Here is a 12,205-nt window from a genome sequence, read left to right as displayed (position 1 = left end):
GGAGTGTTTTTATGCCTTTCCCTTTTTGGCTACCTCCCTTGAAAGGGGGAAAAAGCCTTGGTATATGTATGTATGTATGTAATACACGAATAAACAAATATATGAATAAAAGTAAATAAAACGAATAAATAAACGAACACATAAAATAAATTAATAAACAAATAAAGATAAATTAATAAATACATATATAATTGAATAAACAAACATATTTATAAATAGATAAACAAATAAAAGTGAATAAATGAATGAATGTTGGTGCCATGAACAAGGATGACCTCAGCCAATCTAGGATCTCCGACTCTCGAGGCCGACCAACAGGTTATCCTCCAAGACCCAAGACCCTTCGCAGAAAGCCTCAAGAACTTCGCCATGGCCTGCTTCGGAGGTTCTTGCTTTAGTCGGGTTTTCTGCTGGTGGAGAAGGAGGAAGGACGACAGTTCCAGCAAAAAGTCGGAGGTTCCTGATACCGCGAGGGACAGACCCAATGAACTCTTCGAAGTAGTCCCAGGAGTCCACGAGCTCCGCAGGGCGAAGATGGCCCTGGCAATCAAGAGACAAGACTTGCGAGTCTTCGTTCTCAACAAAGTCCTCATCAAAGAGGCAAAGAAACACGAATAAAAAGCTCGAAAACTACCTTCTTATCAAGGAGACAACGAACAAATAAGAAGCCAGGGTAAAAAAAAAAATTAAATAAACAAAAAGGAAGAAAACGAAATGATTGAGAACCTGCTGCTCCACGTCGCCTGAGGAAATGAGAAAAGACAATCTTGCGCCAAATGGTTCGCCACGCCATTTTATATTCCTCGCCTGGGAAACAAATCCCCAAAACTAATTCACTGCCCATCCTGCACTCTGAAGACATAGAATCATGTACTCGGCGCCCGGTCTTGCCCTAAGTTCATATGACTGAACTATAAAGTATATTTCGAGTCGTGACTTTTCATTTTCAGGCTGTCGACAGGAACTCGTTGGGGAAAATAGACTAGAAAGTATCTACTGCAGTCAAAAGTCCTATATATACAATTTCTACTGCATACTCAACACTTTGCCTTCCTTTGGGGTTTGGGAGTTCCCTCAGCTGAATAGAATCACCTGGCGAAAGCAAGAATAAGTCAAGAGGAAACCATAGTCGACCAAGGGCGTAAGACAGTTATTATGTCGCAATCTCCCTTTAGTAGCGAGCCAAAGAGAGGTACGAACTTAAATCTATAGGGTTTGTGTTGGGCGCGAATTCGTAGGATGGAGACGGATAGGTGGCTGGCTGGAAGCGTGTCGTGTGGGAAGAGGACAACACCCTGATCATTACATTGGTGCCAACGCGAGGGTTGAAAGGAGGCAGAAATGCATTTAGATCGCTGCATCACTTACATCATTGACTGCACCAACCCACCTCTACGAGACATCCATCGGACTGTAACTGTTACTTGAAGCAATTTGGCCTGCGCCCGCCCAGTGACAGACAGACGCTGACGAATAGGCTCCAGACTACAGGAATCGCGGTTGCCTGCCTATAATGAATGCCTATGTATTTTATTAATTATTGACATAGTTTTTTATGAATTTATCTTTTTTTTTTTGGCATCCGACCTAGATATGGACCAAAAGGTCTCCTGTCGGCATGCATGCTCTGCCTCTGCCTTTGTAAAATATTATGTATTTATTTTTCAACGTCTTTTATTTGTATAATCACGATTTTGTACATGTACGTGTTTGGGAGTATGTAGGATAGGAGCTACCAACCGTTTTATTAGTTGCTTGTTGCATAGCCCCCCCCTCCCTCTCTCTCTCTCTCTCTCTCTCCCTCTCTCTCTCTCTCTCTCTCTCTCTCTCTCTCTCTCTCTCTCTCTCTCTCTCTCTCTCTCTCTCTCTCTCTCTCTCTCTCTCTCTCTCTCTCTCTCTCTCTCTCTCTTTATAGTATGGCTGTCGTCAAAATAACAGGGTTGTCTCGAATACTCCTCGGGGTCGTGTCCAGATCAAGAAAAATGGCCTCATTTTTCCCTAAAGGTACTATTGCTGCGTGTGTGAATCACTACAGTATTGGATCACGTGTTGGTACTGTTACCCTAGGGGATGAGAGCTCAAAGTTTATATCAAAGGAACTCAAGCCTGTTCTTGGCCAACATGGTCGACGATGATTGACTTTTATGTTTTATTCTGTCTGCCGCCAGGTGATTTTTATTCAGCTGAGGGGACTCCCAAATCCCAAAGGAAGGCAAGGGGTTCAGTACGCTGTAGAAACTGTATCTGCAGGACTTTTGACTGCATCAGATACTTTCTAGTCTATTTTTCCCCCAACGAGTGCCTATCGACAGCCTGTAAACAAGAAATCATGACTCGAAATAAAAGTTGTAGCTCAGTTTTATGGGATTTGTGCAAAAACGGGTGCCGAGGAATTTGACCGAAGCAGTAGAGTGCATGATTCCGTATTCAGTGTGCAGTGAAAGAGTTTTGGGGAACTGTTTGTTTCCCAGGCGAGGAATTGAGAATGGCGTGGCGAACCATTAAGCAGGAGATTTTATTTTGTCCGTTCCCTCTGCGACGTGCAGCACCCGGTTATGAATGATTTCCGTTTCTTCCTTTTATTCTTCGTTATCCCAATCTTCTCGTTTGTTCTTTGTCGCCACCGTGATAACAACCTTGTTTCCGGTCTTTTTATTTGTATGTTTTTGCCTCCTTGATGAGGACTTTATTGAGAACGAAGACTCTCAGGTCTTGTCTCTTGATCGACTGGGCCATCTTCGTCCTGCGAAGCTCGTAGACTCCTGGGACGACATCGAAAACTTCGTAGGTCATGTCCCACGCGGTGTCAGGAACCTCGGCCTTCAGCTGAGAGACATCCATGACGACGTTCTCTTCGCTGGAACTGTCGTCCTTACTCCTTCTCCACCAGCAGAAAACCCGACTAAAACAAGAACCTGCGAAGTAGGTCATGGCCAAGTTCTTGAGGCTTTCTGCGAAGGGTCTTGGGTCTTGGAGGATAACCTGTTGGTCGGCCTCACAAGTCGGAGATCCTAGATTGGCTGAGGTCAACCTTGTTCATAGCACCAACATTTATTCATTTATTTACATTTATTTATCTGTTTATTAATGTGTTTGTTCATTCAATTATACAGTATGTATATTTACTAGTTCGTTCTTATTTCTTCAATTATTTATTTATCTAATCATTTATTTGTTCATGTATCTGTTCATTTGTTTATTTATTACTTTATTTGTTTATTAGTTTATTTATTTATTTGATTTACTTTTATTTGTTTATTTATTTGTTTGTATTTGTTTGCTTATTCATGTATTAATTTATTTGATTTGTTTATTCATTTTGTTACGTTTGCTGCCCTTACGTACCTAAGCGTCGCCTCCTGACTTGCTTTCCCACTGTGGACCATCGCCTGTGGCAACTTTCGCACAGTGGGAAGACTTCCACGTGCGCTGGTAGCGTCATCAGTAGCGTGCTAGTCTCGCATTCACTTAGCTATGGGTTCGAATCCCGCACTCCTTTCCGATTCCCGGCAAGGACTGTCACCTACTCCAGCATTCCAAGCGCCTAGGTGACGTCTTGGGCCGCAGTTGAGTGCCTCCTGGCGTAAGCTCCTCGCCACTACCATGACTACCATAATCCTTTCGAAAAATTCGTCACAACACCTCCAGATTGTGAACAGTGAGGAGGGGCAAATGGCAGTCATTCGTGACTATGGAAAATCACTTGAGCATCTAACCTCCACGGATAACCCTCAAATGAATTAAATTGTTCAATCAGAGGCTTGATCGAGAGTGTTTTAAAACTACTGTCTTCCTCGGGTTCTCCTTTCCAGACGAATGATATCGCCTGGCGACTAAACGTTTCCAGTCGAAGTAGGAACTCAAACGTTTCGATCTGGGTACTCAAAGGTTTACATGTAATCATTCATTTACTTTGATAAAATATAGTGTACATCACTCAATGATCTAGTTCGTGATCTAACACTTACTAAGCTAAAGAGTGAACTCCTGGCCTCACGTCTGCAACAATGGAACCTGTTGGATGAAGATGCTTGAATCACAGTATTCAGGAAGCGTTCTGGAGATCTACAGCAATTCTTCACTTTGGAAAACAACTTCACTTGTTGTAATGATATTAGAGGCCTATTCAATAAGGAGAAGAAAACAGGTGGAGGAGTCATGGTCCTGTTTAAGAAAAAATTAAGTATGACATAAATTACAAATGGAGATAATGGGGTAGAGATGATTACAATAAGAGTTGAAGACAATGACATAAAAAGCAGAAAGTTTGCAGTGATTTATGTGCCCCCAAAAATGGAGTCTTGGAGAAAGATTATTCCAAATTGTTAGATGATACAAGATCTTCATTAAATGAGATGCTGAAGGATGGAAGTAACGCAGTACTCATGACTGATTTTAATTGCAAAGAAATATGTTGGGAAGAGATGACAGTGAAAGGTGGAGAGGAACAATGGGGGAATGTATTACTCGACACGACAATAGAACATACAATGACACATTGGGTAAAGGAAAACACTAGATTTAGAAATAAAGAAGAACAATCTTGACTACATTTATTATTTACCATAGAACCTGAAATAGTAGACTAAATTGAATACAAGACACCCTTTGCGAAGAGTGACCGCATACTACTCACGTTAGAATTAAATGAGGAAATATATATAAAGAGAAATGAAAAACACAGAAAAGGAAGAGTGATGTATGGTAAAACGGACTTAGAGAAACTTAGGAAAAAAATTCTTAAAGCAAGCTGGGAAAGTTTTATAAAGAAGAAACACAAGTAGAAGAAAAATGGATGATTCTGATGAAAATCTATAAAGGAGTGGATAAATATTTCCCAAAGCAAAAAACAGGAAAATGAGTACATTAAGTGCTGGCTCGATAGAAGGTGCAGCGAAGCGAATGATAGAGACAAAGCTTGGAATAGATGGAGAAAAGACAAGGAATCTCGAAAGTGGCGATTATATGTTAATCAAAGGAACGAATATGTAAAAATACGACGCAGGGAAGAAAAATGTAACTATGAGAAAGACATAATAGGAAAATGTAAGGATCAGCCAAAACTATTCTATAGATATGTAAATGGGAAATTAAAAAACACAAGCCCCCGGCTACGCCGGAGGACTTGGCCTGCGGCGCTGCTCGCTCTTCTTCTTCTTCTTCTTCTTCTACTTCTTCTTCTTCTTTTTCGAGTTCTTTTTCGAGTTCTTCTTCTTCGAGTTCTTCTTCTTCGAGTTCTTCTTCTTCTTCGAGTTCTTCTTCGAGTTCTTCTTCGAGTTCTTCCTCGAGTTCTTCTTCGAGTTCTTCTTCTTCTTCGAGTTCTTCTTCTTCGAGTTCTTCTTCGATTTCTTCTTCGAGTTCTTCGAGTTCTTCTTCGAGTTCTTCTTCTTCTTCGAATTCTTCTTCGTGTTCTTCTTCAAGTTCTTCTTCTTCTTCTTCTTCTTCTTCTTCTTCTTCTTCGAGTTCTTCGAGTTCTTCTTCTTCGAGTTTTTCGAGTTCTTCTTCTTCTTCTTCGAGTTCTTCGAGTTCTTCTTCTTCTTCTTCTTCTTCGAGTTCTTCTTCTTCTTCTTCGAGTTCTTCTTCTTCGAGTTCTTCTTTGAGTTTTTCTTCGAGTTCCTCTTCTTTTTCGAGTTCTTCGAGTTCTTCTTCTTCTTCGAGCTCTTCTTCGAGTTCTTCTTCTTCGAGTTCTTCTTCTTCTTCGAGTTCTTCGAGTTCTTCTTCGAGTTCTCCTTCTTCTGCCAGTTCTTCTTATTCCAAATGATACCTTTGGTAATCCCCATGATCCGATTTTCCCCCATGTTTTGTAAAATTCTTATAACCCGCAAAGGGATGTTTTTCGAACTCACACGTACTCTCTCGCGAAATTTCTCCGTCGAGTTCTTCTTCTTCTTCTTCGAATTCTTCTTCGTGTTCTTCTTCAAGTTCTTCTTCTTCTTCTTCGAGTTCTTCTTCTTCTTCTTCGAGTTCTTCTTCTTCTTCTTCGAGTTCTTCTTCGAGTTCTTCTTCTTCTTCTTCTTCTTCTTCTTCTTCTTCTTCGAGTTCTTCTTCTTCTTCGAGTTCTTCTTCGAGTTCTTCTTCTTTGTGTTTTTCTTCGAGTTCCTCTTCTTTTTCGAGTTCTTCGAGTTCTTCGAATTCTTCTTCGAGTTCTTCTTCTTCTTCGAGCTCTTCTTCGAGTTCTTCTTCTTCGAGTTCTTCTTCGAGTTCTTCTTCTTCGAGTTCTTCTTCTTCGAGTTCTTCGAGTTCTTCTTCTTCGAGTTCTTCTTCGAGTTCTCCTTCTTCTTCGAATTCTTCTTCGAGTTCTTCTTATTCCAAATGATACCTTTGGTAATCCCCATGATCCGATTTTCCCCCATGTTTTGTAAAATTCTTATAACCCGCAAAGTGATGTTTTTCGAACTCACACGTACTCTCTCGCGAAATTTCTCCGTCAAACAACTCGAGTTTTTCAAAAGCTTCGTCACTGTACTTGTACGATAACAATTTCCGAAAAAAAACTCATAATATTAATAAATGAACAACGTGAATCAGATCAGTTTCAGTTGAAAACGTGAAACGAACTGAATAAACCCTTACACCTACCCAGGGTCCGGTGCGACCGTTTTGCCGGGTCTCGAGAAACTCGCAATCCGGAGAATTCTTTTTTTATTTAGTATAAAACAGGAAATAGTGAAGCTACGCCAAGGGAATACAGAATACACAGAAGATATCGAAATGGCTGAAGTCATGTTCAAACACTTCGTCAGTTTTCACTAGAGATATTAAAAGAATGTAAAGAACTAACAGACAAAATATACAACATAATAAATTGCTCGATCAAGGAAAGAAAATACCAGAAGATTGGAAAAATGCCAATACTGTACTAATTAATAAAGGAGGAAATAAGTAAGACCCAACAAATTACAGACCGGATTCCCTTACAAGCACGGTAGCTAAAACCCGAGAAAAGGTTATAAAAAGTAGTTGTATAAAACATCTGGAGGATAATGAATCCGAGATAATTCGGATTTAGACAGGAAAGATCATGCACCACTAATTTGTTCTGTTTTTACTCAAGAGTACTAGATATAATACAAGAAAGAGACATATGGGCCGATTGCGCTTTACTAGATCTACAAAAAGCTTTTGATAAAGTCCCTCACAAAAAAAAAAAAAAAAAAGGGAAACCATAAGAGGGATACAAGATAAACTATTGAAATGGATGGAGGACTTTTTGCATGGAAGAAAAATGAGGGTAATGCTCAGAGATAAGACTTTTACTTGGGAAGAGGTAATTAGTGGAGTTCCACAAGGATCAGTGTTGGCTCCAATAATGTTACAATAGTTTCTTTGCAGATGATGCAAAATTGTTAAAGAAAGTGAGTACTGAAACTGACTGTGACTCACTACAGAGAGATCTGACCAGGGTTTGGGAATGGCATCAGAAGTGGAAAGTGGAATTCAACATTAAGAATTGTAGCATAATGGAATTTGGAAAAAATAAGAAAGGATATCAGGACAATATAAAGTTGATGAAAAAGAAGCGGGATCTGAAAAAGACCTGGGAGTGATCATCACAAAAGAAATATCCCCTGACAAACAGATAAACAAAATTGTCGGCGAAACCTACAACTTGATAAGATCAATAAAAGTGGCTTTTACTTACTTGGATGAAGAAATAGTAAAGAAAATACTAGTCACATTGATAAGGCCTAAATTGGAGAACGCAGCGACACTATGGTCACCCACTACAAAAAACAATACAAAGTAGATTGAGAGAATCCAGAGAGCAACTACGAAGATGGCACCCAACACTATCAAAACTCTAATATGAAGAAAGGTTGTTAAAATTGGAGTTGCCGACTCTGGAACAAAGAAGAGAAAGAGGTGATTGACCATTTATATAATTATGAAAGGCATGGAAGTCCTTGATAGAGAAGACTTACTAAATTGGGATAAGAGAAGCACAAGAGGACATGGAAGGAAGCTCAAAAAGGACAGTTATAGAAGAAAACTGAAAAAGAACAGCTTTCCACACAGAGTGGTGGATGTATGGAACATATTAGACGGAACAACAGTGTGTGCAAAAATAATACAAGAATTTAAGAGCAAACTAGATATGGAGAGATACAAAGACGGAACACCACGAGCATAGCTCCCCTTCCCGTAAGATATAACTAAATAAGCACACACACACACACACACACACACACACACACACACACACACACACACACACACACACACACACACACACACACACACACACACACATACATACACTTCCCAAGTTTATTTACGTAACTTCTATGACAGGGATGACGTCAATTTCCTTATAGAAATCAATAACGTCAAGGAAGCACAATAAGGAAATAATGTACAGAGTACACATTTCTTAAAAATGTCCTCCGAGTCGACATGACGTCATATAGTCTTCGGTGGTTTGGTGCGACGTCACTCCGCTCCCAGCCCTGGGACAGACTTTGTCTTTCCTGATTCTACGCTTTGAGATCTACACTACATTTTTCAAAGTAAGTGAAGGATTACATATAAACCTTTGAGTACCCACCTCGAAACGTTAGAGTGCCTACTTCGATAGGAAACGTTTAGTCGCCAGGCGATATCATTCGTCTGGAAAAGAGAACCCGAGAGAGACAGGAGTTATAAGACCCTCTCGATCAAGCCTTTCATCGAACAATTTTATTCATTTGAGGGTCATCCATGGAGTTTAGAGGCTAAAGTGATTTTCCACGCTTTCAACACCTTCCTCACTGACCACCTGAAGGTGTTGTGACGATTTTTTTTTCGAAAGGATCATGGAAGTCATGGTGGAGGTGGTGATGAGGAACTTACGCCAGGAGGCACTCAACTGCGGCCGAGGACGTCACCTAGGCGCTTGGACTGTTGGAGTAAGCGACAGTCCCTGCCGGGAATCGGAGAGGAGTGCGGGATTCGAACCCACAGCTAAGCGAATGCGAGACCAGCACGCTTTCGATGACGCCACCAGCGCACGCGAAAGCCTTCCCCCTATACGAAAGTGGTCACAGAAACAAGTCACGAGGTGACGCTTCAGTCTGTCACGGCAGCAAACGTAACAAAATGAATAAAGTAATTAATACACGAATAAACATTTAAATGAATAAAAGTAAATAAAATAAACAAATAAACGAACAAGGATAGAGATAAATATATGACTGGTAAGTAAACAAAAACAGAAATAAGCAAATAGATAATAAAATAAAAAGATAAAAAAAGATAAATTAATAAATGCATATATAATTGAATAAACAAACATATTTATAAATAGATAAACAAATAAAAATGAATAAATGAATGAATGTTGGTGCTATGAACAAGGATGACCTCAGCCAATCTAGGATCTCCGACTCTGAGGCCGACCAACAGGTTATCCTCCATGACCCAAGACCCTTCGCAGAAAACCTCAACAACTTCGCTATGATCTGCTTCCGAGGTTCTTGCTTCAGCGGGGTTTTCTGCCGGTGGAAGAAGAGGAAGCAGGGCACTTCCAAAAAGGAGAACGTCATCACGGACATTTCTCAGCTAAAGGAAGAAGTTCCTGACAACGCGAGGGACAGGACCAACGAAATTTTCGAAGTCGTCCCAGGAATCTACGAGCTTTGCAGGATGAAGATGGCCCTGGCGATGAAGAGACGAGGCTTGAGAGTCTTCGTCCTCAACAAAACCCTCATTAAGGAGGCAAGGATGTACAAATGAGAGGCCCGTGTTAAAAAAAAAAAATCGAAATACATCAGAACCGGTTGCTGCATGTCGCCAGAGGAAACGGAAAAAAAAATTCTCCTACCAGATGTTTCGCCACACCATTTTATATTCCTCGCCTGGAAAACAAATCCCCCAAACCAATTCATTGCCCATCCTGCACAATCAAGAGACGAGATTTGTGAGTCTTCGTTCTCAACAAAAGTCCTCATCAAAGAGGCAAAGAAATACAAATAAGAAGCCTGTCAACAAGGTTCTCAGCAAGGAGGCGACAAAGTACAAATGAGAAGCTCTAGTTAACGAAAAAAGAAGAAGAAAGCTAAACAACTGAGAACCTACTGCTGCACGTCGCCTGAGGAAACGGGGAAAAAAATCTTCTGCTAAATGGTTTGCAAGCTATTCTATATTCCTCACCTGGGAAACAAATTCCCAAAACTAATTCACTGCACACTGAAGACATAAAATCATGTACTCTACTCCCTTCTTTACATCTTCGGTCAAATTGCTCGGCATCCGTTTCTGCCCAAATCCCATATTGGTGAACTACAGGCACTCGTTGGGGAAAATTAGACTTGAAAGTATCTAACGCAGTCAAAAGCCCTGCAGATACAATTTCTACTGCATACTCAACCCCTTGCCTTAATTTGGGGTTTGGGAGTTCACTCAACTCAATAAAATCACCTGGCGGCAGAGAGAGTAAAACATAAAAGTCAATAATCGTCGACCATGTCGGGCAAGAACTTAAGTGAGACAGGCTTAATTGAGCTCCTTGATTATAAACTTTGAGCACTTATCCCGAAGGGTAATATATATGGATCACAGTACCAACACGTGATCCAATACCGTAGTGATTCACACACGCAGCAATAGTACCTGTACGGATAATTGAGGCTATTATTCAACCATACTATAAAGAGAGAGAGAAAGGAACATCTTTGAATTATTTTTACTGACAGCAAACTTTTCATGGACCCATAGACCGTCCCTCAGCTGAATGAAATTGCCCGACACCACTGTAGCCAGAATAGAACATGTCAGCGGTGCCGCGGGACTCGAAGGGAAAGAAGTTGAAACTGAGTGGGAAGTCATTCAGCCCGGACGTACGTTGAGGAGATCCTTCGGTGTTGTACAAAGTGCAGAGGAAAATAAATGACGAAATCATCTCGACAACAAAATGGAGTAGACAATCAAGAAAGTGCTGTACGGAAATTCTTAGAAAACAAAATGCTGACAACGCTTACTTATAGTATGGCTGTCGTCAAAACAAAAGGCTGGCTTGAATATTTCTCGGGATTATGACCAGATAGAGAAAATTTGCCTCATTCATCCCTAGAGGTACTATTGCAGCTTGTGTGAATCAATACGCTCTTGGATCACGTGCTGATTTTGTGATCCATAGCTATTATCCTCCTGGATGAGAGCTCAAAGTTTATATTTAAGGAACTCAAGCCTGTCTCATTTAATTAAGTTCTTTTATGACATGGTCGACGACGATTGACTTTTAAGTTTTATTCTGTCTGCCGCTAGGTGATTTTATTCGGCTGAAGTAATATCTAAACCCCAAAGGAAGGCAAGGGGTTGAGTACACAGTAGAAACTGTATCTGCAGGATACAATTTCTACTGTGTACTCAACCCCTTGCCTTCCTTTTGGGTTTAGAAATTACTTCAGCCGAATAAAATCACCTGGAGGCCGACAGAATAAAACATATAACTCAATCATCGTCGACCACGTAAGGCAGGAACAGGCTTAATTATAAGCCCATCCCTAAAGCAGGGGCCTGTAGCCTTATCAAAATATCCTGAAGGAGAGAGAGAGAGAGAGAGAGAGAGAGAGAGAGAGAGAGAGAGATTCCGTGATTACGCAAATAAAAGACGTTGAAAAATACATCATATTTTATGCTCCCACAAACCCTATAGATTTAAGTTCGCACCTCTCCTTGGCTCGCTACTTTGAAAGGGAGATTGCGACATAATGACTGCCTTACGCCCTTGGTCGACTATGGTTTCCTTTTGATTTAATCTTGCTTTCGCCAGGTGATTTTATTCAGCTGAGGGAACTCCCAAACCCCAAAGGAAGGCAAGGATTGAGTATGCGGTAGAAATTGTATAGGTAGGACTTTTGATTGTATTAGATACTTTCTAGTCTATTTTACCCTAAAGAGTTCCTGTCGACAGCCTGAAAATAAAAAGCCACGAGTCGAAATATATTTTATAGTTGAGTCATATGAACTTAGGGCAAGACCAGGCGCCAAGTACATGATTCTATGCCTTTAATGTGCAGGGTGGGCAGTGAATTAGTTTTGGGGATTTGTTTCCCAGGCGAGGAATATAAAATGGCGTGGGGAACAATTTGGCGGTAGATTGTCTCTTTCACCGTTTCCTCGAGAGACGTGGAGCAGCAGGTTCTCAATCATTTCGTTTTCTTCCTTTTTATTTTTTATTTTTTTTTTTTTTTTAACCCGGGCTTCTTATTTGTTCGCTGTCTCCTTG

This window comes from Oratosquilla oratoria, chromosome 18 (assembly GCF_046742065.1).
Source record: "Oratosquilla oratoria isolate Oo_2021 chromosome 18, ASM4674206v1, whole genome shotgun sequence".
NCBI classification, from domain to species: Eukaryota; Metazoa; Arthropoda; class Malacostraca; order Stomatopoda; family Squillidae; genus Oratosquilla; species Oratosquilla oratoria.
This window is presented reverse-complemented; position numbering follows the sequence as displayed.